Source organism: Callithrix jacchus, chromosome 8, assembly GCF_049354715.1.
Source record: "Callithrix jacchus isolate 240 chromosome 8, calJac240_pri, whole genome shotgun sequence".
In the NCBI taxonomy this organism is placed as follows: domain Eukaryota; kingdom Metazoa; phylum Chordata; class Mammalia; order Primates; family Cebidae; genus Callithrix; species Callithrix jacchus.
In genome coordinates, this window is record NC_133509.1 from 10,265,359 (window position 1) to 10,291,626 (window position 26,268).

General features: G+C 45.3%; 1 long non-coding RNA gene across 2 annotated transcripts in view; it reads left to right on the top strand.

The window, feature by feature from the left end:
- LOC118144779 (uncharacterized) overlaps positions 1 to 26,268 on the top strand; it is a 66,006-nt gene that overhangs the window by 24,757 nt on the left and 14,981 nt on the right. For both annotated transcript variants that reach the window (XR_013520696.1, XR_008474154.2), the window contains exons 2-4: positions 13,604 to 13,716; positions 17,880 to 18,049; positions 23,385 to 23,878. This is a non-coding gene — a long non-coding RNA (uncharacterized LOC118144779). The remainder of the gene's footprint in view (positions 1 to 13,603; positions 13,717 to 17,879; positions 18,050 to 23,384; positions 23,879 to 26,268) is intronic.

Below are 26,268 nucleotides of genomic sequence, written 5' to 3' on the forward strand. Positions count from 1 at the left end.
CCTCAGAGCCAAGACTGCTGGATCTAGTTCCTGCTTTTCCTGCCACCCTTTTGACAAAGCAGAAGGGCTCTGTTCCCCATCTTTGGGGGCAGAGGCACTAAATTATAGCCTTCCCCAAAACCTGCTCACAAGAACATAATATAGAGGCAAAGCTTCATTGTGATTCCTGAACCCAAATTATTCCAATGTGGGCTAGGGAACAGCCCAGCATTAGGCTGGAGGGTGCCCTCGTGGCCCTCGTGGTCTCCTGGAAGCTCTCTGGCTGACAGCGCAGCTTGTCGGCAGGCTGACAGTTCTGTCTAACCCCAGGCTAAATGCATAATGTGCTTATTATACATTTAAGTATATTGCTGATGTTCCGAACAGGCAGCTTCAACAGCGTTTCAGTAGATAGCTATCATTAAGGACAGTTTTTAAAAGTAAGATCCTTTGTACTTGGTCAGAGGGGCGGGGGTGGTGGTAAGGGAGGAGGGTATCAACATGATGCTGTAATCCGATCTTTTTCGCTTTCAAATGATGTCACTTAATGGCTTCACCCTAAACACACTCAGGAAACTTAGGCAGATCCCTGCCTGCATAGGAGGGGATCTGGAAGCCCTGCCTGTCCTGGAATGCCTTCTTCACCACTTTGCCCCAGGCCTAGGGTTGCCCCCATTAGTTACTCTCTTGGGTCATGGTCCCAAAGGGAGAGAAGAGAAGGGACAGCAGAAGTCAGCTTTGTCAGTTCACTTGACATTCGATTGGCAAAGGAGGTTTAACAAATACTGATGCCTGGCCTCACTCCCTAGAGAGGCTGATAATTTATCCCAGGTGCAGCCTGGGCATTGGGAATTTTTTAAGTTCCCGCCTAATTCTAATGTGCAACCAAGATTCAGAATCATTGCCCCTGTGGCCTCTCACCCCAACACTCAACGCTAACCTCTCGGCCTTCTTCCCTGGCAGCCCCGGCCAGTCCAGCAAGCCCTGGGGCTGAGCAAACACAAATAACTCCATGTCGAGGTAGGGATCGTGATCTCCGTTTTGCAGATGAAGAAACGTAGACCCCATAGAGTCTGTTACACAACTTTGCCCAAGGTCACACAAGTAATTAATGGCAGACCAGATCCCTCTGGCTTCAAAGTGGTTTCCAGTTCGTAGGGCTTCGGTGACAACTTTCGAGCATTAGCTCATTAAGCTGTTAACATGTCAGAGAATTTCATTTATGGTAATAATGGCCCCTTATATTTTTATGGAGCTGTTAGGGTTCACAAAGCACTTTCATATACACTTACTTGTTTTCAACATTATTCCTCCATTTTATGATTTTTTAAATGTATTTTAGGTTCCAGGATACATGGGCAGAATGTGCAGATTTGTTACATAAGTAAACATGTGCCAGGGTGGTTTGCTGCACCTATCATCACCTAGGTATTCACATGCATTAGCTGTTTGTCCTGATGCTCTCCCTTTCCCTGCCCCCTCCGCACACATATTCTTCCATTTTAAAAATGAGGAAAACTGGACAGGCGCACATGTCTGTAATCCCAGCACTTTGGGAGGCTGAGGCAGGCAGATCACCCGAGGTCAGGAATTTGAGACCAGCCTGACCAACATGGAGTAACCCCATCTCTACTAAAAATACAAAAATTAGCTGGGTGTGGTGGCATACACCTGTAATCCCAGCTTCTCGGGAGGCTGAGGCAGGAGAATCACTTGAACCCAGAAGGCAGAGGTTGCCATGAGCCAAGATTGCACCATTGCACTCCTGCATGGGCAAAAAGAGCAAATCCCGTCTCAAAAAAAAATGAGGAAACTGAAGCCCAGAAACATTGCCTTCCTCAAGGTCACAAAGTAGAGGAACCAGAATTTGAGCTCAAATCTTCTTACTCCTCATTTCAAAGAAAGACGTACAGTGAGAAACTGGGAGGCTGGTGGGCGTGAATTTTTTGGATGTAGGGAAGGTTGGAAAGTTTCAGAGCAGGCAAGCCCTCAGGTTCTCCAAAGGTGGGAACCCAAGAGACATCAATGCCCAGGAGGTGCAGAGAGAGAGGGACTGTGGTCCAATGTTAACAACTGGTGAATCTCATTGAAGGGCATACGGGGGCTTGGTCTATGGTCTTTGCAACTTTTCTGTATGTTTTGAAATTTTTTAAATAAAAGAAAGAAAGAAAAAGTACAAGTAGTTTTAGAAATACCCAAATGATATTCAAGGTGAACTGTGAGGAACCAGAGAAAATAGTATTTTTCTGAAACTCAGCAGTTGTTTCTAGAAGTACAAATATTACTGAATTATTTGCTTACGTTACTACGGAAGTAGGAAACTATTCTATGCCGAGTAAGCGCAGGAGTCACTGGGTGAGTTTTCTTTTTTTTTCTTTTTTTTTTTTTTGAGACGGAGTCTCACTCTGTTGCCCAGGCTGGAGTGCAGTGGCAGGATCTTGGCTCACTGCAACCTCCAACTCCCAAGTTCAAATGATTCTCGTGCCTCAGCCTCCTCCTGAGTAGCTAGGATTACTTGCGCATGCCACCATGCCCCAGTTCATTTTTGTATTATTTTTAGTAGAGACAAGGTTTCACTGTGCTAGCCAGGCTGGTCTCAATCTCCTGACCTCATGATCTGCCTGGCTTGGCCTCCCAAAGTGCTAGGATTACAGGTGTGAACCATGAGGTTTTGTGTGTGTGTGTGTGTGTGTGTGTGTGTGTGTTTGTTTTTGTTTTTAAATTTTTTATTGGATTTTAGGTTTTGGGTTACATGAGCAGAGCATGCAAGACAGTTGCGTAGGTACACACATGGCAGTGTGCTTTGCTTTCCTTCTCCCCTTCACCCACATTTGGCATTTCTCCCCAGGCTATCCCTCCCTACCTCCCCCTCCCACTGGCCCTCCCCTTTTCCCCCCAATAGACCCCAGTGTTTAGTACTCCCCTTTCTGTGTCCATGTGTTCTCATTTTTCTTCACCCACCTATGAGTGAGAATATGCGGTGTTTCATTTTCTGTTCTTGTGTCAGTTTGCTGAGGATGATGTTCTCCAGATTCATCCATGTCCCTACAGACGACACAAACTCATCATTTCTGATTGCTGCATAATATTCCATGGTGTATATGTGCCACATTTTTCCAATCCAGTCTATTATCAATGGGCATTTGGGTTGATTCCAGGTCTTTGCTATTGTAAACAGTGCTGCAATGAACATTCGTGTACATGTGTCCTTATAGTAGAACGATTTATAGTCTTTTGGATATATACCCAGTAATGGGATTGCTGGGTCAAATGGAATTTCTATTTCTAAGGCCTTGAGGAATCGCCACACTGTCTTCCACAATGGTTGAACCAATTTACACTCCCACCAACAGTGTAAAAGTGTTCCTTTTTCTCCACATCCTCTCCAGCATCTGTTGTCTCCAGATTTTTTAATGATCGCCATTCTAACTGGCGTGAGATGGTATCTCAATGTGGTTTTGATTTGCATTTCTCTGATGACCAGTGACCATTTTTTCATATGATTGTTGGCCTCATATATGTCTTCTTTCATAAAGTGTCTGTTCATATCCTTTGTCCACTTTTGAATGGGCTTGTTTGTTTTTTTCCTGTAAATCTGTTTGAGTTCTTTGTAAATTCCGGATATCAGCCCTTTGTCAGATGGGTAAACTGCAAAAATGTTTTCCCATTCTGTTGGTTGCCGATTCGCTCTAGTGACTGTTTCTTTTGCCGTACAGAAGCTGTGGAGTTTCATTAGGTCCCATTTGTCTATTTTGGCTTTTGTTGCCAATGCTTTTGGTGTTTTGTTCATGAAGTCCTTGCCTACTCCTATGTCCTGGATAGTTTTGCCTAGATTTCCTTCTAGGGTTTTTATCGTGCCAGGTCTTATGTTTAAGTCTTTAATCCATCTGGAGTTAATTTTAGTGTAAGGTGTCAGGAAGGGGTCCAGTTTCTGCTTTCTGCACATGGGTAGCCAGTTTTCCCAACACCATTTGTTAAACAGGGAATCCTTTCCCCACTGCTTGTTTTTGTCAGGTTTATCAAAGATTGTATGGTTGTAGATATGTTGTGTTGCCTCCGGTGCCTCTGAGGTTTTTTTTTTAGTTAATCTTTTAATTGACAATGCAAATACAAACAGTAACTTGCGCTGACCTCAGCAATATTCTTCTATAAATGTAGATTTATTCAGACTTTACAATTACTTAGTAGGCCTTTTAATAGAAATGAAAAAGTATATATAGTAGACTACTATATTAAAATAGCTGCGCAGAGAATGTATCTCCTCTTAATTGTTCTATAAAATCCCATGGAAATTTTTGTTCTGAAATGTTGCACACACTATAATTTTAGAAACAAGTGTTAAAAATGTAACCTTTTTCAACATGCAGGCCATTGTAATAGTCTTTATCATAAAGAGATAATATGCAAAAAAGTTGAAACAACACACATTTTATTATGTTACTCTCCTACCTAAAGACTCTAAGTGTCCCATTAAGTCAACAAAAGGCCATGCCCCTTACTTGGGCAGGCGTAACCCTCACAAGGGGCTGCAACCACTTTCCAGAAGCATCTCCCTCTGCCTCCAGGCACTCTACCCGCCAGCCAGGCCAGGATTCCCATCTCTTCCCTGGCCTTCCTGCCAGGGTCTTTGCAAATACTCTTCCGTGGCTGGAAGGCTCGTCTCCTCTCTGAGCAGGTGCCTGGCTTCTTCAAGTCCCTGTCTAATTTCAGCCCCGCCCCGCCCTGCCCCGCCCCGCCTCACTCACTCACTCCACCTCACCCTCACCAAGCAGAGGTGGCCCTGCCCGTTCTGTTGGCAAACACCCTTGGCGTAGCACCTGCTTCCTTGTATTTTAAGGGTGGGACAGTGGGATTTTCCTCATTTCCAGAATTGCCCAAGTGCCCACAGCTGGAAACGTTTAACATTTTTAGAGCACCTCCAGCTGTGGGGCCAGCTACCTCTGCAAACTTTCTGAAAGCCACAGCGTCATTTCTGCAGAGCCAGTATCTCATTTCTCCCCCAGAACCCCATCTCCCTACCTCCAATCTCTGCAAGATGCATTGGGATGGGGCTGATGATTAACTTTGTAGGAAGTACAGCTGATGTAAAGTGAGACTATTCTTTGCTATCTCCTCCCATGGGTCGGGGTGGGGGGGAGAGGACAGAGTTACTGGATTGGTCCCTGCTGTGCCAAACCCCTATCGACTCCAATGGGTATGGCACCAGACTCAAGAGGCCAAAGAAGAGACCCAGAGCCAGTGAAGGACACATGGGGGTTTATTAAGGGTTTACATACAGGGGAAAGAGCCCAGTGAGGACAGGCTGGACAGGAGAACCCGGTTTGCAGAAGTCATGTAGTTTCTGTAGCATTTTCACTTAGCACCCTCCCCTAACAACCTCCACGTGGAAACCTTCATTTAAGCCAAAACAAAGGGCCTCAATTTCCTGTGTTCCACAGGGAGGACTTGGGGCTCAGATGTTCCTCCTAAATAAGGAGTGACTCCAGGTTGGCCACTCCTGGATTCCTTGGCTCAAACCTGCCTTCAGGTGCGTCTGCCATACAGGGTCATTCTCAGGGTAGACTCGGGGTGTGCATCACCATCAGGTGCATCCACCATACAGCTCCATATGTTGAAGGCAACAACGTGAGTACCAAGATAATTGCCCCAAGACACTCTTTCGTAGAGCCACAGAGATTTCTGCCCTGACCAGAGCTGCAGCGATTAGAATGAGAGAGAAGGGGCCCAGGCTGCCGCTCGAGTCCCATTCTTGAAAGGTACTACTGGGGCTTCAGACCTGGGGACATCCTTCTCCTTCATCTCTTCCTCTCTGCCTTTCTCCCTCTTTTCCTTCTTTTCTACCTTCCACAAATAGTACGAGGAACTATGCTAAGTAATTTAAATAAAGGAATATTAATTGCATACATGCCTCCTAGTCGCTCCCAGTCTGCAGGGAAACAGTTATAATTTGTCTTACGATGCAGGCGCTGTAATGTGGGAAAGAAAACGCCTAAGAGGCACGGAGCCAGCTCTTCCAAGTGCTGATACTAGGGTAGGCTGCCAGATAAACTACATTTTGCTGCAATTTGAATTTTCATTTTAAAAGATCTCAAATTCAAATTTGAATATAGCGCAGGACATGTTTATACTACAGCCATTGCTCAATGCTTAGCTAAAATTCAAATTTAGCTGGGCGTCTCGTATCTTGTTGTTGCTGTTAAATCTGGCAACTCTATGAGTAGAGGGATATAGAAGAATTGAACTGAATGAAATTCAGTTGCTTTGACCAGTTTGGAAAGCCACCGGGGCTGGGCGGGATGGGCAGTGAAGTGGAATGAGGGGTGGAATTGGGTTGTTAACTTCAGCTGAAATAGGAAAGAGTGCAATTTAAGTTGATTGGGTGGAATAAAATAGAGCCGGTCAGCAGATTTAGGAGGTGGGTGCTGGACCCCACTCCTGCTGCTGGTCAACTTTTATTTTATTTTATTTTGTCATTGCTGTTGTTTTGAGACCCAGCCTCGCTGTGTTCCCCGGGCTGGAGTGCAGTGGTGCAATCTCGGCTCACTGCAGCCTTGACTTCCTGGGCTCAAGTGATCCTCCCACCTCAGCCTCCCAAGCATCTAGGACCATGGGCGCCACCAGGCCCAACTAATTTTTGTATTTTTTATAGAGACAGGGTTTGTCATGTTACCCAGTCTGGTCCCAAACTCCCAGCCTCAAAAAATCCTCCTGTCTCAGCCTCCCAAAGTGTTGGGATTACAGGCATGAGCCACTGCGCCTGGCTTAGTCAATGCCTGCATTCTCTCAGAACAGCCAACCAGGGTGAGGAAACTGAGGGGTTGAGGTTGGAAAATGTAAAGAGACACTCATGCTCAGGCCATGCAATTGTGCCCTCTTCGCAGCCCTGCATCCCTTCAACAACCCACGGCCCCATTTCACAGATCTGGAAACTGAGGCTTCAAAAGGCTTAGCAGTATGTCCAGAGTCACTAAATTAGTTAGCAGTGGAGTCAGGATGCAGGCCTAGAGGCCTGTACCTGTAACTCCCTTCCCGTGCAGCCTTGCTGATAGCAAGTGGTGAAGCCAAGAGATGAACCAGTCTCCTTTCCAGCCCACGCTTCACACACATGACCCCATTTGTGAGGGGTGGAATTTACATAACATTTCAATTCAGGGTGAGCATAATCTCTGTATGTGGACAGAGTGGATAGAAGTAACATGCCAGGCCGGGCGCGGTGGCTCACGCCTGTAATCCCAGCACTTTGGGAGGCCGAGGCGGGTGGATCATGAGGTCAAGAGATTGAGACCATCCTGGTCAACATGGTGAAACCGCGTCTCTACTAAAAATACAAAAACTTAGCTGGGCATGGTGGTGCGTGCCTGTGATCCCAGCTACTCAGGAGGCTGAGGCAAGAGAATTGCCTGATCCCAGGAGGCGGAGGTTGCTGTGAGCCGATATTGTGCCATTGCACTCCAGCCTGGGTAACAAGAGCTAAACTAAGTCTCAAAAAAAAAAAAAGAAGTAACATGCCTGTAGGGCAGGGTAGGAGGTGGGATCTGTTCAAATTCTTGACCTCCGTTTAGCAGTTTGCCAACCTGGCTATATGTTAGAATGCCTGGGAAGCTTTTCAAAATCCCAGGCCCCACTGCAGATTTCTGGTGGTAGGGCCCAGACTTACCCTTTTTTTTTTTTTCAAGACAGTGGCTCACTCTGCTGTGCAGGCTGGAGTGCAATGGCGCGATCTTGGCTCACTGCAACCCCCGGGTTCAAGTGATTCTCCTGCCTCAGCCTCCAGAGTAGCTGGGATGACAGGTGTGCACCACCACACCCAGCTAATTTTTTTTTTTTTTTTGTATTTTTAGTAGAGACGGGGTTTTACCATATTGGTAAGGCTGCTCTTGAACTCCTGACCTCGTGATCTGCCCGCCTCAGCCTCCCAACATGCTGGGATTACAGGCGTGAGCCACCGTACCCAGCCCCAGACTTCTGTTTTAAATTTCCCCAGGTCGAAACCTACAGTGCTGAAAGTCACGCTCTTAGACTCATGAATGTCTAAATGATTGAGTTTGCAGAGAGAAACTCCAACTCTGAAAGAGTTTGTTTCTGCCTCCAGTCCCCCTGCAATGGCCTGAGTTTTCTGGAGCCCACATCAGCTAGGCTGTGGTGTGCCATCTGAAAGGAAGGCTGGAGACCTGGAGCCTTCCTGCTTTCCTGTAAACAGCAAGGGCAAGAAGGCAGCAAGATGGGTGTTTGGATCCCAAACATGCTTGTTTTAGTGTAGGCAAGACTGTGACATTTTAAAATTCTGAATCGTGGGGTGGAGGCCAAGGAAAGGAAGGGCATAAATATTACTAGCTCTATTATCCTGCACATCTGAGGATACCCTTTGCTAGGGGTCCTCTCTCTTGCCTTTTTTGTTTTTTTTTTGTAGAGATGGGGGACTCACTATGTTGCCCAGCATGGTGTCAGACTCCTAGCCTCAAGGATCCTCCTGCCTTAGTCTCTCAAAACATTGGGATTACAGGCATGAGCCACCATGCCCAGCCTTTTTCTCCCCAAAGTTGCCTTATTTATGGACCCAGGGCCAGGGGGAAGATCTGAAATTGCACAGAATCCTGTGACATGTCATGATAAGGGGGGCAGGCCCAGGACTCAGGTACAGGGAATAATGGTATTCCTGTACCCCGGCTCAGCCAGGGATAATCTCAGTGGCTTCAACAGATCACTTAACCTACCTGAACCTCAATGTTTGTCATCTACAAAACGGAGATAATCACCCTCACTCTGCCTACCTCCCAGACCTGGTCTAACTGAGTAAACGAAATACTAGATACAAGTTACACTTGGAAAATGTTGACACTTCATACGAGTATACATGTTGCTATTAATTTTTGTGGTTCAAATTAGAATTTCATATGTTAATTCTGGACCCTCAGAGAAGGCTGCAGAGATTTCTGTGAATATATATATATATATATTTTTTTTTTTTTTGAGACAGAATCTCACTCTGTCACCAGACTGGAGTGCAGTGGTGTGATCTCAGCTCACTGCAACTTCCACCTCCCAGGTTCAAGCGATTCTCCTGCCTCAGCCTCCAGAGTAGCTGGAATTACAGGCGCCCGCCACCATGCCTGGCTAGTTTTTGTATTTTTAGTAGAGATAGGGTTTCATCATGTTGGTCAGGCTGGTCTCAAACTCCTGACCTCACATGATACCCCTGCCTTGGCCTCCCAAAGTGCTGGGATTACAGGTGTGAGCCATCACCCTCAGCCTCTAAAAGGAATTTTAAAAAAATCTTTGACACTATTTTGGACTGTATTTTTGTGTTTTAGTTATAAAACCCAGTTAATTTTTGCTACTTGAGGAAGGTTCTATAAATCATTCTAGCTTCACATTTCCTGTGACTCAGAACCATGCTGGTCAGGTGTTTCCAAGGACCAGAAACAATAGCATTGCCTGGGAGATTTTTAGAAATGCAGAATCTTCCAGCCTGACCAACATAGTGAAACCCCATCTCTACTAAAAATACAACAATTAGCTGGCTATGGTGTCATGCGCCTGTAATCCCAGCTACTCAGGAGGCTGAGGCAGGAAAATCGCTTAAACCCAGGAGGCAGAGGTTGCAGTGAACCGAGAACGTGCCACTGCACTCCAGCCTGGGCAACAGAGCAAGACTCCATCTCAGGAAAAAAAAAAAAAAAAAAAAAAAAGGAAAGAAAGAAATGCAGAATCTCAGACTCCATCCCAGACCTGAGAATCAGATTCTGTATTTTTAACAAGATTCCCAAATGACTCTATGCACATTTTTGTTTGAGAAGCCTTGTATTCGTCACCAAACCTACAGAGTTTGAGAAACGCTAAGGGGAAAGAAAAGAACCCCTGTGCATGTTACAGTTTAAGAAGCACTCAGAAGTTTTCAGACTCTGCGTGAGAGCGAAAGTGCCAGCACTGCAGTCTCAGGGTGACTGCTGACATTAGGGAAAAGATAAGGGGAAACCAAAGGCAACTAAATGTGAATAAGACACAGTACATGCCGTTACCTGTAAGAGAAACTTTATCATCCCATTTAACGGATGAAGAAACTGAGGTTGACGAAGGGTGAGGAACTTGACCAAGGTTATGCAACCAGGTGGTAGAGGAACTGGGATTCTAGTTCACATCTGAATAGCTATTTTATAAGGCAGAACCTATTCCACCATTCCATTTTTCCGAGTAGAAACCCTACTTATAAATCCTCTTTTTGGGCATTTGAAGTCTAGATCTTCATATTGTAACACTTTTCTCACTGTGGATTGCCTCCAATTTCATTTTCCTTGGGTTTTAATCAGAAACCATCTTTTTAAAAATGTAATTTACATACCAAACAATTCATCCCTTTTCTTTTCTTTCCTTTTGTTTTTTGTTTTCGTTGGTTTTGAGACAGGGTCTCATTCTTGTTGCCCAGATTGCAGTGCAGTGATGTAATCTCGGCTCACCACAACGTCCGCCTCCCAGGCTCAAGTGATTCTCCTGCCCCAGCCTCCCAAGTAGCTGGGATTACAGGCGCTCACCACTACTGCCTGGCTAATTTTTGTATTTTTACTAGAAACAGGGTTTCACCATGTTGGCCAGGCTGGTCTTGAATTCCTGATCTCAAATGATCCACCCACCTCTGCCTTCCAAAGTGCTGGGATTACAGGCATGAGCTACCGCGCCCAGCCAAAATTCATCCTTTTAAAGTGTGTGTGTGTGTGTGTGTGTGTGTGTGTGTGTGTATTCACAGAGTTATGCAACAGTCACCACTATCTAATTTTCATCAGCCAGTAAGGAAACTCCACATCCATTAGCAGTCACTTCCCATTGCCCTCAGCCCCTGAAAACCACTAATCTACTTTGTCTCTATGGATGTTTCTATTCTGGACATTTCATGTAATTGGAATTATATGATACGTGGTCTTTGCTGACTGCCTTCTTTCACTTAACATAATGTTTCCAAGGTTCATCTATACTGTAGCATGGATTAGTACGTCATTCCTTTTTATTGCCACATAAGACCTCGTTGTATGAATAGCACATTTTCTTTACCCATTCATCAGTTGATGGAGAGTTAGATTGTTTCCACTTCTTGACTACTAGGGATAATGCTGCTGAATATTTGAGTGTGTATTTTGTGTGAACTTGTTTACAGTTCTCTTGGGTATATACTTAGGAGGAGAATTTCTGGGTCATATGGTAAACCTATGTTTAACTTTTTGAGGAAGTGCCAAACTGTTCTCAGAGAATATTTTCACCATGTATTGATAGCATATTGGATTTAAAAAGAACAGAAGTTAGTCAAAGAGATCCAGGGAGCCACAAAACTGAATAGACAAGAAATAGACATGATTTAATGAACTTTCACCCAAATCACCTCTGACTGTAGATGCGGCAGAGTAGGCAAAAAATGAATTTGACCAGAACCCAGGAAAGCCAATTACCTAACAGCCTGTGACTAGTTCGGCATAGAACTCTGAAGACCTGGGCTCCAGCCTCACTAACTCACTGTGTGGCCATGGCCAAGTGCCTTCTTCTTTCTGGGCCTCAGGTCTCTCATCTATAAAATGAGAAGTCGTGTCTGGCTATGATCTCACTGTCTATAGTTCTATGGTCAGTCCTCGGCACTCCCACACCTTATGCTCATGGTAGTTATGTGCTTTTCTGGTGTAGATTCACTCTGTGAATTGCTGGAATTACGGACACACCTGAAGACCTTTCAGGAATGATGATAGCCAGTGAGGAGGGTTTTCGGGTTGTCTGCTCTGTGGCAGGCAGAGTCTGAGATCCCAGGGACAGAAGGTGCTCAGCTACTGTGGATGGCATCATGTGGACATCCAGCTCTCAGATATTGCAAACACGAGAATGGGATTCACCTGCAAGAAAGAATAAAACGGTGGAAAAGGCAACCACTGTACCAAACTGTGCATGTTTATACTTTGCTTTCGAGGAATAACATTTATTATATATTTTTCACTATAAAGTAATGTGTTCTTTATAGAAAAAGTCAAAAACATAAAAACCTTGATGAAAAGAAACATCAATGATAGTACTACCATCCAAAAATAACATAACTCTACATATTTAATTATGTTTTTATAACAATTATATGTATTTGTTTTTTGAATAACATAATTATGCATATTTATTTTTTAAAATAATTATACATAAAACAACATGTTGTAACTGATACATACAATTTTTGTCAATTTAAAAATTAAAAAGTAACCACATTTCCAGTTAGATGTTTATTCTTTTAGTCTTGATATTTTAATATTTCTTCATTGCTACATTGATTTTATGCTCTATAGTTTTCTATTTTTTCACTTATTCTATCATTAAAAGTCTTCGAAAGTTGGAGTTTAATGATTATGATTACAGAGTATCCTACCACAGGAGCACACTGTCGTTTGTTTCTGTGTAACCATGTGTTTACTATTGGCTATTATTGGGAGGAGGTGTCTGTAAGCTTGGTCTGCGAAAATAAATGATGTTCATCTCTGTTTTGGAAGTCCCAAACATGCTGATACTCGAAATCCATCACAATTTAGTTCCAACCTGTCTTTCCATTCTCAGCCATCATAAGTCTTTAACGCAGGGCAGATGTTCAGCCTACAAGCACTGATGAAGCCATTCTGGTTGCTAAGACACCAAAATACTTAAGCAGGGACAGGGAGGCAAATTGCTGGGAAGCCTCTCTGTCTGTTGTCCAGCCCTCCCTTACTCCACCCCAGTCCTTCCATAGAAACCTCTTCCTTGGCCAGCAGTCAAGAGACTCCTTAGTGCTTGTGCTCTACCGGGGTTAACTCTTCCGGCCTTCTCCAGTGTGACCATTGCTTTATGCTGCTCCCCCCACCTGCAGGATAGTTCCTGTTCTGTGGTTAAATCTTACCAGTCCTTCAAAACCCAATTCAAGTCCTACCTTCTCCATAAACGCTGATCTAACTATTTTGGTCCATTCTTGGTCCTTTTGAACTCTTATAGTATTTTTTTTTTTTTTTTTTTTGGAGATGGAGTCTTAGTCTGTCACCCAGGCTGGAGTGCAGTGGTGCAATCTTGGCTCACAGCAACCTCCACCTCCCGGGTTCAAGTGATTCTTGTGCTTTAGCCTCCTAAGTAGCTGGAATTACAGGTGTGTACCACCAGGCCCTGCTAATTTTGTATTTTTAGTAGAGATATGTTTTCACCATGTTGTCCAGGCTGGTCTCAAACTCCTGGACTCGAGAAATCCTCCTGCCTCAGCCTCCTAAAGTGCTGAGATTACAGGCATGAGCCACTGTGCCCAGCCTATTTTTTTTATTATTGCTAATTTCAGAATACTGTTGACACAGCATTTGCAATCATGTGTTGTTACTCAACTTTTCCTTTGAGTTGCTCTTTCTTCCTAGCTAGATTCTGAGGTCCTCTGACATAGAGGTCATACCTTAACTTCTCTTTATTCTGTGGTAGAGGTAATGCTGTGTTTTCCTATGCTGTTTCCTCCTCCTAGAAATACAGGAAAACTACTTTTCCTGGACTCCTTAGCTATTACATTGGGTTTGAACTTGAATTCCGACAAAGAAAATGTAGGCAGAAATCATGTGGCTCTTAAAGCTCTCATGCGAGCCTTCAATCCTCTCTGCTCCTTTCACAGTGACCGGGAAGGTATAGGCGATGGTTTCAGAAGACGAAGGCAGCCAGGATCCCTGAGTCACTGCATGGAGGAGAGCCACGCAGGAGAATCTCTGACCTGCACTGGACAACAATGTGAGCAAAAACACCCCATCCTTCTGAAATATAGTATTTGTTTAGTGCATGAAACCACAGACCTGATGCCTGCTTCATTCATCCCTGTACCCCTATTGGTATTCGATGAATGTGAATGTGCCTGGTGTTCAATGTCCTGGGAAGCAGTGCTCACATGAACACAGGAAAAGTGACAGGTGTACCAAATGCAGTCTACACACGCCACAGATCCACTCAGCACACCTACATCTCCCATCTCGTACGTGGGCCTCTCACCCTGCTTCTTGGCCAGAGTGTATTGGTAACTCACACTGTCCCTGTCATGGAGCCCTAACAGCCACCACCATCACCACATCTGCTAATACCACTAGCTGTCTCAGGCTCCCCCAAGGACAAGGGTCAGCATGTGGCGTGGCTCCCATCCCTTCCACTACAACAGGAGCTGCAGTCTCTCAGGCACCCCCACCTGAGGCTTCCCCAGGAGTCTCTTCAGAAGGGTTCCAAGTGAAACAGCCTAGAATGCAAGGGACTCAACCTCCCGTATGGAAACTTTGACTAATGAGAGATAGGAGGTGGGCAGGCACAGGCAGGTAGAGTGCTCTCCTCTCCTCCAGGGTCTCCATGCGGCTTCTCCAGAGAAACCCCGCATGGCCCCTGACTTGCTCTGCCCGCTCCATGTCAGTCTGGATCTGTGCTTCCTGCTGCCTCCCTCATTTCTCTTTTTCCACCTCTCTTGCTTCCCTGAGATGAAGCCAGACAAGGAAGCATTTGTGCCTAAGCTCAGCCTCTGGCTGTGCGTTCTGGGGTCTCAAGCTAAGACAAAGGGAAACAAATATTTGTGGGTTCCTATTATGTGTCAGGCACCATGAACCTTCCCCAAGTTATCTTATTTTATCCTTACAAAAACGGCAAGGCAATGATTATCAACTCGGTCCTCTAGATAAGAAAACTGAGGAAAGAGGAAACTGTGGAGCCAGCCATTAACCGGTGGAGCTGAAAAGGTCAGGCAAACTCTAACATTCAAACACGCGGTGCCCCTTTCGGGTTTTGTAACTTTTGTGGCTCCCTGGTGTCTGATCCTTTGGGAAGCCTGCAGTTTCCTCAGTTACATGCTGCAACCTTTTGGGGTAGGTTGAAACCCCAGCAGCATCTGACCCATAAAAGATGCTGCTGTGGGGCCTCCCTAAAAGACAAGAACGAAGGAATCAAGAGGATTCCAAGAAAGGCGTCCGAGCAGGAGGCGGGAGGGTAGATTTGAAAGCAGGACTAGGGGAGCAGGAATGGGAAGAGGCCCAGCCCCAGCGATCAGGGACAGGACGAGGCTAGCGAGGCCCAAGGGCGGTGGCCCCAAGCAGAGATCCTGGCTCCACGCAGAGGAGATGCCGCCCCCCCCCCCCCCGCGCCGCCTGTAGGAGGGAAGGGCACCCTGGGCGGGAGCCGGGCGCAGAAGAGTCTCCGGAGGGAGCTCCAGGCCTGGAGCAAAGGCGCCTCCTAGGGACCCGCAGCCGGCATAGAACGCGGGACACAGGCGGCCGTGGAGAGCCGCCTGCCTCCTCAATGGAGCCTTTCTCTGAGCACTTGGCAGAACTCGGGGCCCTCTGTGCAGAGAGGAGGCCCACTAGAATAGAAACAGCCTCTGGCTTGCAGAAGCATTTTGTGGAAAGATTCAGGAGCTCAGCAGGCAGAGCAGTCCCAAGAAAGACATTTGGAATGTTGAAACTTTTAGAAGAAAATCCAGATTGTCTTTAGGGCCTCAGGTTAAAAAAAATATATCACTTTTTAAACAAGACACCAAAAGTGCAAGGAAAAGAGGAAGGGCAACCACACTCAAATTAAGAACGTCTAGTCATAAAAAACGTAACACAGAGAGTGAGAAGCTGGGCCAGAGACTGGACTGGATCACTGTAACGCATACAGCAGGCAAAGAAGTCCTGTCCAGAATCTATTTTGAAAACTTCCACAAATCAATAAAAATGAGCAGTTTAGTTTTTTCAATGGGGAAAAGACATGAACAGGCATTTCAGGGATGAAGAAATACAAAAAGACCACCAACATATAAAAAAAATGCTCAGCCTGCTTAGTAATAAGGGAAATGCAAACTAAAATGAAAATTAGATACAATTCCACAGCCACCAGGCTGGCAGGAATTTAAAACACAGGCAATATCAAGCAGGGGCAGGGACGCAGAACAAAGATTTCCCATACACGGTTGGTGGGAGAGTTGATTGGTACAACCACTTGGAATAGTTTGGCCTTATCTGATAAAATTAGACTTGCATACCTTATGACTCAGTAATTCCATCTCTAGATAAACATTAACTGTCATACATAGGCAACAGGAGACCTAAACAAGCATGGTTTAAAACAGTCCCAAATCAGAAACAACTCAAATGTCCATTTGCTGTAGAAAGAATACATTTTAACATATTCCCACAATGGAATACTATATAGCTGTGAAAATGAATGAACTACAGCTGCATCCACCAACACAGGGAGACCACAGATGCAAAAAGCAAGATATAAAAGTATACTTACAGTAGGATCCCCGGATAAAAGTTAAGAGACAAGAAAAACTAGGAATAATATATATAAGGTGAAGGTTTTCCTAAAAAGTAAGAGAAGCTGAACTCAGTGGCTGATGCCTGTAATCCCAGCACTTTGAGAGGCTGAGGCAGAATTGCTTGAGCCCAGGAGTTTGGGACCTGCCTGGGTAACATAGTGAAACTGCATCTTTAAAAATAAAAATAAAAAAGTGGCCAGGTATGGTGGAATGTGCCTGTGGTCCCAGCCACCAGGGAGGCTAAGGTGGGAGGATCAGTTGAGCTGGGAGATTGAGGGTGCAGTGAGCCACGATCACACCACTGCACTCCAGCCTGGGTGACAGAGTGAGACCCTGTCTCAAAAAACTAAAAAGCAAGAGAAAGATTAATGCAAAACCAAGAATAGAAGAGTGAAGAGAATGTATGAGGGAAGGACAATAGGAGCTTTGCAGGCACTGATAGTATTTTTTTCTAAAGTTTAGTGTATGGTTTGTTCAATTGTTATTCCTTAACCTGTACTTACACATTGTGTGTGTATATATATATATTCTTGTATGAATGAAGTTTTCACCAAAAGCATTTGTTAAGAATGAGAGTTGGCCGGGCACGGTGGCTCAAGCCTGTAATTCCAGCACTTTGGGAGGCCGAGGCAGGTGGATCACGAGGTCAAGAGATCAAGACCATCCTGGTCAACATGGTGAAACCCCGTCTCTACTAAAAATACAAAAACTTAGCTGGGCATGGTGGCGTGTGCCTGTAATCCCAGCTACTCAAGAGGCTGAGGGAGGAGAATTGCCTGAACCCAGGAGGCGGAGGTTGCAGTGAGCAGAGATCGTGCCATTGCACTCCAGCCTGGGTAACAAGAGCGAAACTCAGTCTCAAAAAAAAAAAAAAAGAGAGAGAGAGAATGAGAGGTTTTTTTCAAGGGCAGTCAGACCCTATATGGAGAGAATTTTCTATGGAGCTGAGATCTATCCTAGCTGGACTGAGGGTGTAAGAACATCAGGACAAAGGAGCTGGGGTGGGGAGGGGTCTAACACAGAGGCCTCGTTCTGTGCCAGGCTTTAAAGAGCAGAATCTCAATGGGCATCAGATGCTGCCTTATCAATAAAACGCAGCCAAGAATAAGCTGAGTTGCTGGAATTCTGAATAATAATGAATTAGAACTTACTGCTCTGTCTAATAATCCTTCTGTGACATTTGTATGGTGTTTCACAGTTTATAAAACACTTTTACATGAGTTAACTCAGTCAATTCCCATAATCGCACTGAGAGGCAGCAGAGATTATTTTTATGCCTATGTTTAATAAGAAAGAAACCAAGTCACAGACAGCTGATGTGACTTGATTTGAGGCTACACAGCCAGAACTGGGTCTTAAATCTCCGGGTCAAGTGCTCCTTCCAGCTCAGCTGCACCCTGCCTGTTCCAAGTGTGGTAGACTGATATTCTGCCTGGGTGCCCCTCCCTGTCCCAAGCCCTGTCACATCCTCCCAAGCCCCGCATCCTTCCTGGGAATAGGTCAGCCTGTCCTGGGCCCTGCCCCCTTGCACCCTCCCACCCACCAAGCCTCTGTCTTCTCTGGCCTTGAGTTCCACTCCCCTTGTCTCAATCTTTAGGATTCTTCTCTTTTTTTCTTCCCGAAGGAACTTTCCAGATGCTAGTTTCTTTGGCTTTATCACAAACCCTCCCTGTGGATTTCTAGCTCCTGCCATACCTCATCCGTTTGTTGACCCTTGTCCAGACCAGGATGTCTGCGGGGTGATGTCCTGCCTGGAGCACCATAGGCTGCAGCTGCTCTCACTGGGAAACGTATGTGAGTACCAGTCTGAAAAAGCCCCTCCCTGCCAGGTGATCCTGACCGATCCTTCCAGAGCCAGTGGATTAGCAACATCATAGCTGTGGGAGCTGATCAAGTTCCCTAACCTCTTTGAACCTCCATTTCCAAAACTCTGACTTCATAGGTGTTTTTAGGAAATTAAGGGAGGTAGTGCCTACTACACAGTAAATGTTAGTTCTTTTCTCCATCTAATCATCACAGAAAATAGTAATGAGGTGTTTTTTTGTTTGTTTGTTTGTTTGTTTGTTTAGATGGAGTTTTGCTCTTGTTGCCCAGGCTGGAGTGCAATGGTGTGATCTCGGCTTACTGCAAACTCTACCTCCCAGGTTCAAGCAATTTTTCTGCCTCAGCCTCCCAAGTAGCTGGGATTACAAGCATGCACCACCATGCCTGGCTAATTTTGTGTTTTTAGTAGAGACGGGGTTTCACCAGGTTGGTCAGGCTGGTCTCGAACTCCTGACCTCAGTTGATCCACCCACCTCAGCCCCCCAAAGTGCTGGGAATACAGAGTGAGCCACTGTGCCTGGTGAGGTTTTAAATCAAAAAGCCTTTCTGGCAAAGTCAAGATCTCCCACCCTCACACAGGCCCAGCTTCTAACATCTGCAGTCTTTTTTGAGAAGGTCTTGTGTGCTGGCAAAATATTTTAGCTACTGCATAGGACACCGTGTGGCACAGTACTTTGAATTCCCAGAGAGAAAGGCTCAGAGGTCTTGTTGGAGGGTATGCAGGAAAAGGAAACCTACTCCCAGTGCAGAAGGCACTCCCAGAGCGTGCTATGGTAATTATGTAGGCTGGGAGGAGGCGGTCCATGAGTGGGAGAAGAAGACACGGAGAGGAGAGGAAGGCCGGAAGGAGAGAATCCCAGGCTCATTTAACTTGGATGCCAGCTGGGGGTTTAGCCGTCCTCTGGCTTGCTGTGTGAGCTTCAGCAAGCCAGTTCACTTCTCTGCTTTGGGCCATATCTGAAGAGGCCTTTGCCCAGCTGAGACACTCAAGGATGCCACGCATTTTTCTGAGTCACTGGGAAACAAGTTAACTCTCCAGTCGCATACTTTTCATTTGCATTATTGTAACCTGGGCTGGTGTCCAATTCTTCTTCATAAACACTGAGAATTAAGGCCATTTCCATAACTGAGTCAAGCACACCGAGGGTGTTACAGAATCACTTTTCTCGCCTAGCAGTTGTGGGCAGCAGCAGAGACTTGCCCTCTAGATGTTGGAACAGCTGAGCTTTCTTGGGAAGATTCCAGAGAGAGAGTTATTAACCCAGTGAGTAACACCGTATGTACCATTCTGATCCTCTGGGCTACAATAATGCAATCTTCTATTGCTTTTCTTTCTTTTAAGAAAAGCCATCAAACAAGGGACTAATTCAAATTTTTAACCACAATATAAACAGACATTCACACAAGAGCAATTATAAATAGCATGTGTGCCAAAAAAAAAACAGAAACTGCCTGCTGCTGGCATCCAAAGATATGTTGCACAAGGCAAATTTAGGACTCTATTTTAAAATATTTTCAAAAATGCCGTAAAGCAACAATATTCAATGTACCTGATGTTGAAGCAAAATTGATTTCCTGATACAATATTGGTGGCATTGGAAATTAGTAATAGTTCCTCTGGGAAGTAATATGGAAACACACAGGAAGAACTATATCCATGGTTATTCGGAAGTAATGCAATAAAAATCTGCATAAAGAAGCCAGTACAGTAGCTCACGCCTGTAACCCCAGAACTTTGGGAATCCAAAGCAAGTAATCACCTGAGCTCAGGAGTTCAAGACCAGCCTGGCCAACATGGTGAAACCCCATCTCTACTAAAAATACAAAAATTAGCTGCACATGATGGCAGGCTCTTGTAATCCCAGCTACTCAGGAGGCTGAGGCAGGAGAATCACTTGAAACCGGGAGACAGAGGTTGCAGTGAGCCAAGATCGCACCACTGCACTCCAGCCTGGGTAATAGAGCGAGACACCATCTCAAAAAACAAAGAAATCTGCATAAAGAAGTCAACATCAGCAATATCTATTATAGCAAAAAAAAAAAGTCTAAACTTGAGAAAATTGCTATATAGATTTTGATACAGCCACACATTTGCCTCTTGTACAGCGATAAGGATAATTATAAAGATCGATAGCAATGTAGAGATGTTTATTATCAAATACATCAAACTTCAGGATCACATATGCATTATGATTATAGCTCTGTTAAAAGTGTGCATACACATCTGCAAGGGCTGGAAGGTATTGAAATAAAAACAGCTGTAGTGTTAGGCAAAATATTATGGTTTAAATTACTTTTACTTTTCTGTTTATCTGCCACTAAATAAATAAAAGAAAGCATAGCACTTAAATAAGAATTAATCTTATCACCAAAGTTTCCCACTAGACAATGAGAGCAGGAACCCCGCCTGTCTTATTCCACAGCGTTTGCCAGAGCATGTGTCTGCCACTTGGGAGGTGCTCTGTAAATATTTGTGGACTGATTGACCACTGCTCTCAGCCTCTCTGAACCTCCTGTTTTTGCAAAGATACATTTTGCCATCGCTTCCACAGTCTCCAAAACACCATCATTTACAAGCAGCCTTTCAAAACCCAGCATCTTCCTCTCTCCCAGTGTCACTGTAGGAGGAGGACATCACCTTAAAGTGCCAGACCCTAGAGCCAGACTCTGTTGGGAGAACCTCCCCCTCCTTCTCTTGCAGCTTCCCCTGTGGGGGCAGATCTTCAGGCGGACACAAGGGAGAGCAGCTTGATCCCCAAGTCATCTGGACACTAACACTTTGCACCAGGAGATGGCAGTCTACACACCTCCTGATGGTACAGAAACCACACCTTCCTTGACACTTGGACAAGTCAAGTTCAAGTCAAGTTACTCAGCCTACCCTCCACAAAGGTGGGCCAGAGTGAGGGTGTGACAAGGATGCCAGGGTCTCAGGCCACGATCAGGAACAGATATGGGCAACTGATGCCTGCTGTGCCTGGTGCTGGGAGAAATGTCACTTCCCCCATTTCACATTTCACAGTTGGGGGAACCAAGCTTCACAGAGGCAAAGACACTGCCAGGTCCCCAACTTCTAGTACAGAATCACTGCCCAGACCTGAGCCCAACTCCCCTTACTCCAGCACCCATCCTCCTTCCACCATACTGTGCTGCCTGCCAGCTCTCCAGCAGCAGGAGTCTGTGAAAAAATGGGCAAGGATGTCTCTGAACCTATGGTTAAATGCTTTTTTAAATCACCATGTCAAATCATAGAATTGATCAGACCCTTTGACCTTGAAATACCACTTTGGGGAATATGTTCCAAGGAAACAAAATATGAAATACATATTTATAAGTACATAATACAAATAACAAAAGCACATATAGAGTTGTGTAGAAGTGAGCTTGATATTGCAGTTAAAACCAGAGGCAGCCCAGTTGCCTGACGGTGAGGCAGAAGCTGGGAAAATTGAGCTGTGGTCATTACACTCACACAGGAAACGGCCATCATGCAGATTCGCGCTGACGTCCAGCCTGTGACGTAGGGACTGTTATACTAGTTGTTAAATACTTTCATACCAGCTGGTAAATAGTAGGGCTGGAATATCCTCCAAGCTGCCCCTGCCCCTCTACTGGGATCCTCCTGAACCTCCCGCGATCCAGCAACTAAACAGTTAATGCCTGGCCCAGGGGCCTCCAGGATCCCACCTGAAGCAGTGATCAATGAACTGTTATTAAACTAGTACTTTGTTATTAAACTAGTTATTTAATAACTAGTGATCAAAGTACTAGTTATTAAATATTTTTTAAACTTCTCCTGGTTAAGATTCTGTATACTCATGGAAAGGCGACCTTATTTGGAATGGGACAAGATAGAGGAATATATAGAGAAAGACATTGTGTGACTTAACGGTAAGTCAAAAGAAGCAGAACTCAATACAACGAATAGCAGTGAGGGAAATTTTTATTTGTATAAACAAGGGTTTCTAAGAAGCCACAGAGTCTCAATATTTGGTAAACCAGTAGAGGGGAGGTTTGAAAAATACTGTCAGTAGCCTATTTAACAACCTTTTCCCTCTTTCCTTCTTAAAGTTGCAATTTTGTGCATTCGCCTGCTCTTTTTATGACAAAGGCTTTGGAGAAGGCTGAGCTCAGAGGTGGTCTGGAGTGGGCTGGGGGCAAGTCCACAGTGCCTAAGCCAGGCGTGCTGGCTCAAGCCTCTTGCCAAGTGTGGATTTAGGCATGGGTCGACATAGTTCTGGCTAATGAGGTGGAAGGGAAGTCAGCTGGGAGGATTCTAGCAAGACTTTCTTTGCTCGTATAAAGGGACAACGACAGGAACATCCCCTGTGTTTCCTTTGCGAGTGTCTCGCTTAAAACTAAAGCAAACACCTCGTTGCCTAAAAGAGAAGACTAAAAGAGTCTCAGAGAACCCAACCCTTAGCCATGAAACCTCTGAGTCACTGTGTTCACCAACCCTGGAGCTACTCTAATGCTATTCTTTTTCTCGTTGAAGTGACCTTAGTTGGGTTTTCTGGTATTTAGAATGTAAGCTCCTTGTTCACTCTTATGTCCCTATTAGCTGTAACGCCATCTGGCACACAGTAGGCCCACCATAAATATTTGTTGAAGGGATTCAGGAATAAAAAGGAAGAAAAACATGAATCCTCGCTGATATGCAATGGTGTTAAGTTCCTTGGTCATCTTGGTGTTAGATTTTTCCGTTTAATTGTTTTTTGTTTGTTTGTTTTTTGAGATGGAGTCTCTCTCTGTTACCAGGCTGGAGTGCAGTAGCACGCTCTCAGCTCATTGCAACCTCCGCCTCCCTGGTTCAAACGATTCTCCTGCCTCGGCCTCCTGAGTAGCTGGGATTACAGGCGCATGCCACCATGCCCGGCTAGTTTTTTGCAATTTTAGTAGAGACGAGGTTTCACCGTGTTAGCCAGGATGGTCTCAATCCCCTGACCTCATGATCCGCCCGCCTCGGCCTCCCAAAGTGCTAGGATTACAGGCATGAGCCACCTCACCCAGCCAATTTTTCTGTTTAATTTTTAAAAAATATTCATTGAAAGTAATGCATGGTGTTGACTAGGTGTATTCATTTCAAGGCATTAGTGTTATGGGAAGTGGCAGAGAGACCTGAATTTGAGTCTGGATCTTCAAGTTACCAGTCAAATGCTGTTCGGCCAATTATTCCTCTTCACTGAGTACACCTGTAAAATGAGGATAAATTATATCTTAAATGAGAAGCAACCACAGAGCCGGGCATTTTGGGAGGGGTTCCATAGGTGTTTATTCCTCGCTTCCCTCCATTGTAAATACTCAGGTACTGCGATGCCAGGGATGAATCAAGCCGAGTCCCTCTCCAGCCTTGAGAATGGCTTCGCGGGCCAGGGCGGACTCAGACATCCACAGATCAGCCACATGGCCCAAGTTGACATCACGTACCTCCTGATATGACATGCTGGGATGAACGGAGCATTACCTCTGGGATAGTTCTGCCGTGTTACTGCAACAAGAACTCATCGAAAGGAAATACCAAACAAGCCCAAAATGAGGAGCTTTCTACAAAACAACTGGCGTAGACACTTGAGCAATGTGGTCGCCATGAAAAACAAAAAAGAAAGACGAAGAAACTGTTCTAGATTAAAGGATACTTAAGTGACGCGACATCTAAACGTGGTGTATAATCTGGGGCTTGCTTTTGCTCTGAAGCACTTCGCTGAGGCCAGGCACAGTGGCTCCCACCTGAAAACCCAGCACTTTTGGAGGCTGAAGTCGGAGGATCACTCGAGGCCAGGAGTTTGAGGCTGCGGTGAGGTATGATTGGGCCACTTTATTCCAGTGTGGGTAACAGAGCAAGGTCTTATCTCTGAAAAGGAAAACAAAAAGGACTTTGTTGGGACAGTTTGTGAAATCGGAATAAGATCTGTGGACTAGATAAAATAGTTGGTACCAAAGTTAATTTCCTCATTTTGATTATTATCTATACTTACCTAAGAGAGTGTCCTTGGTTTATACAGTAAAGGACTAGAGGGGAGTAATTGTAAAGTAACTCACAAGCAGTTCAGAAAAAGTAAAATTATGATTCTAGATACAGTACCTAGAAAGATAGGTAGGGTCTAGCTTGGTGGTTCATGCCTGTAATCCCAGCACTTTGGGAAGCAGAGGCAAGCAGATTACCTGAAGTCAGGAGTTCAAGACCAGCCTGGCCAATATGGCAGAACCACATCTCTACCAAAAATAGAAAAATTAGCCAGGCATGATGACACATACCTGTAATCCCATCTACTTCAGAGGCTGAGATGGGAGAATTGTTTGAACCCAGGATGCCAAGGTTGCAGTAAGCTGAGATAGCACCACTGCACTCCAGCCTGGGCAATCGAGTGAGACCCTGTCTCAAAAAAAAAAAAAAAACAAACAAACAAACAACTAGATAGGCAGGTAGTTGGGTGGATGGAAAGTTAAGATAAATGTCGCAAACAATATGTAGGGTATCAGGGTGAAAGACAGACAGCAGGAGTTCTTTGTGCTGTTCCTGTAACTTTCTTGCAAGTCTGAAATTATGTCAAAAATAATTTTTAAATAATTTAAAGGTGATAGTGGAGCCAAGTGCTGAAGGAGACTGGGAAATTGTGGGGGAGGAAAGGGAATTAATTGCAAGCTGAGTAGACGTAAGAAAGCATTCCCTTTCTAGCGCCTGGAGACACAGCTACTCAGGAGGCTGAGGCAGGAGGATTACTTGCAATTAGAAGTTCTAGGCTGCAGTGAGCTACGATCACACCTGTGAATAGCCACTGTATTCCAGCCTAAGCGAACACCAGGGCCCCGTCTAAGCTACCAGGGAATAGTAGACCGTTTCACGGAAAGCAGCATTTGAGCAGGTTCTGGAAAGAGCAGCCACAATCCTCCAAGCAGATAACAGGAGGAAGAAGGGTCTTTCAGTCAGTGGCCAGTAAGTATGAAAGAGCAGGGTGCTAGCAGGCAGGAGGCAGGTGTGGCTGAGGCACTGGATGTGGGCGGTAAAGACAGATGTGTAAGTTGTGGCTAAATTGCAAAGGACCTTGAATGCCCCGCCAAGGCGTTGGGACTTCATCCTGTAGGCAGGAGCGGGCAGGGACACGATGACCTAGATGTAGAAAGTGGAAAGGATGAGCAGAGATGAGCAGGATCAGGGTCGGGGAGGCCCAGGACACTATTGAGATATCCGATGTTAAGGAAAACGCTGAGGGCTTGAATCAGTTAAGTCCGTGGGGCTGGAACTGGAAAGGCAATATGTACATTCACACCCCAGGAGGCAAACTGGCAGGACATTTTTGGTGCTCTGGTTCCAGTTTGCTCTGCATTGCAGAGGCCATGCGACCAAGTGACTGGTCAGCAAGGACAAGCCCCCAGGTGGTTTAGAAGGTGGGGAAGTAGGCTGGGTGCAGTGGCTCACACCTGTAATCCCAACACTTAGGGAAGCCAAGGCGGGTGGATTACCTGAGGTCAGGAGTTCGAGACCAGCCTGGCCAACATGGTGAAAACCCATGTCTACTAAAAATACAAATATTAGCTGAGGGTGATGACACCCGCCTGTAGTTCTAGCTACTGGGGAGGCTGCAGCAGAAGAATCGCTTGAACCTGGGAGGCGGAGGTTGCAGTGAGCAGAGGAGATCGTGCCATTGTACTCCGGCGTGGGCAGCAGAGGGAGACTCCATCTCAAAAAAAATAATAATAATAAAAAGGGAAGTGGACGTGTGTTCAGTGTCCACTTCTTCTCAACTTTACTGGAGTTAGGGACTTTATCAGGGACAGAGGGCTATAGCCATCCCTGCAAATTCAGGACACCCCCACGTGACCTGTGCTGGCCAACTTGGCCTCGTACCGTCCCCTCAGTGTCCAGTTCCCCAAGATTTTTATGTGTTATCCACGTGGGTGCTGCGGGTAGTCCCATCAGCTCCGCAGGCTAAAGGGCTGATCACAAATTTGGTTCTTTGTATTGCACAACAGCAGGGCATTTTAAAGTCAAATTGAGCCCATCCACTTATTTGACACTCAACAAATATTTGCCCGTTGCTAGTGTGTGCTTAAGAGATTTACCCAGAAGGAACAGGGAAAGGGGTAGGGTGACAAAACACTGAGGTTATATTGCAATGAGAGTGGTTTCTTTCACTGGGGGTTCACTTGGCATGTCCAGATTACACAGAGATGTGTTTCTCATCGAGTTT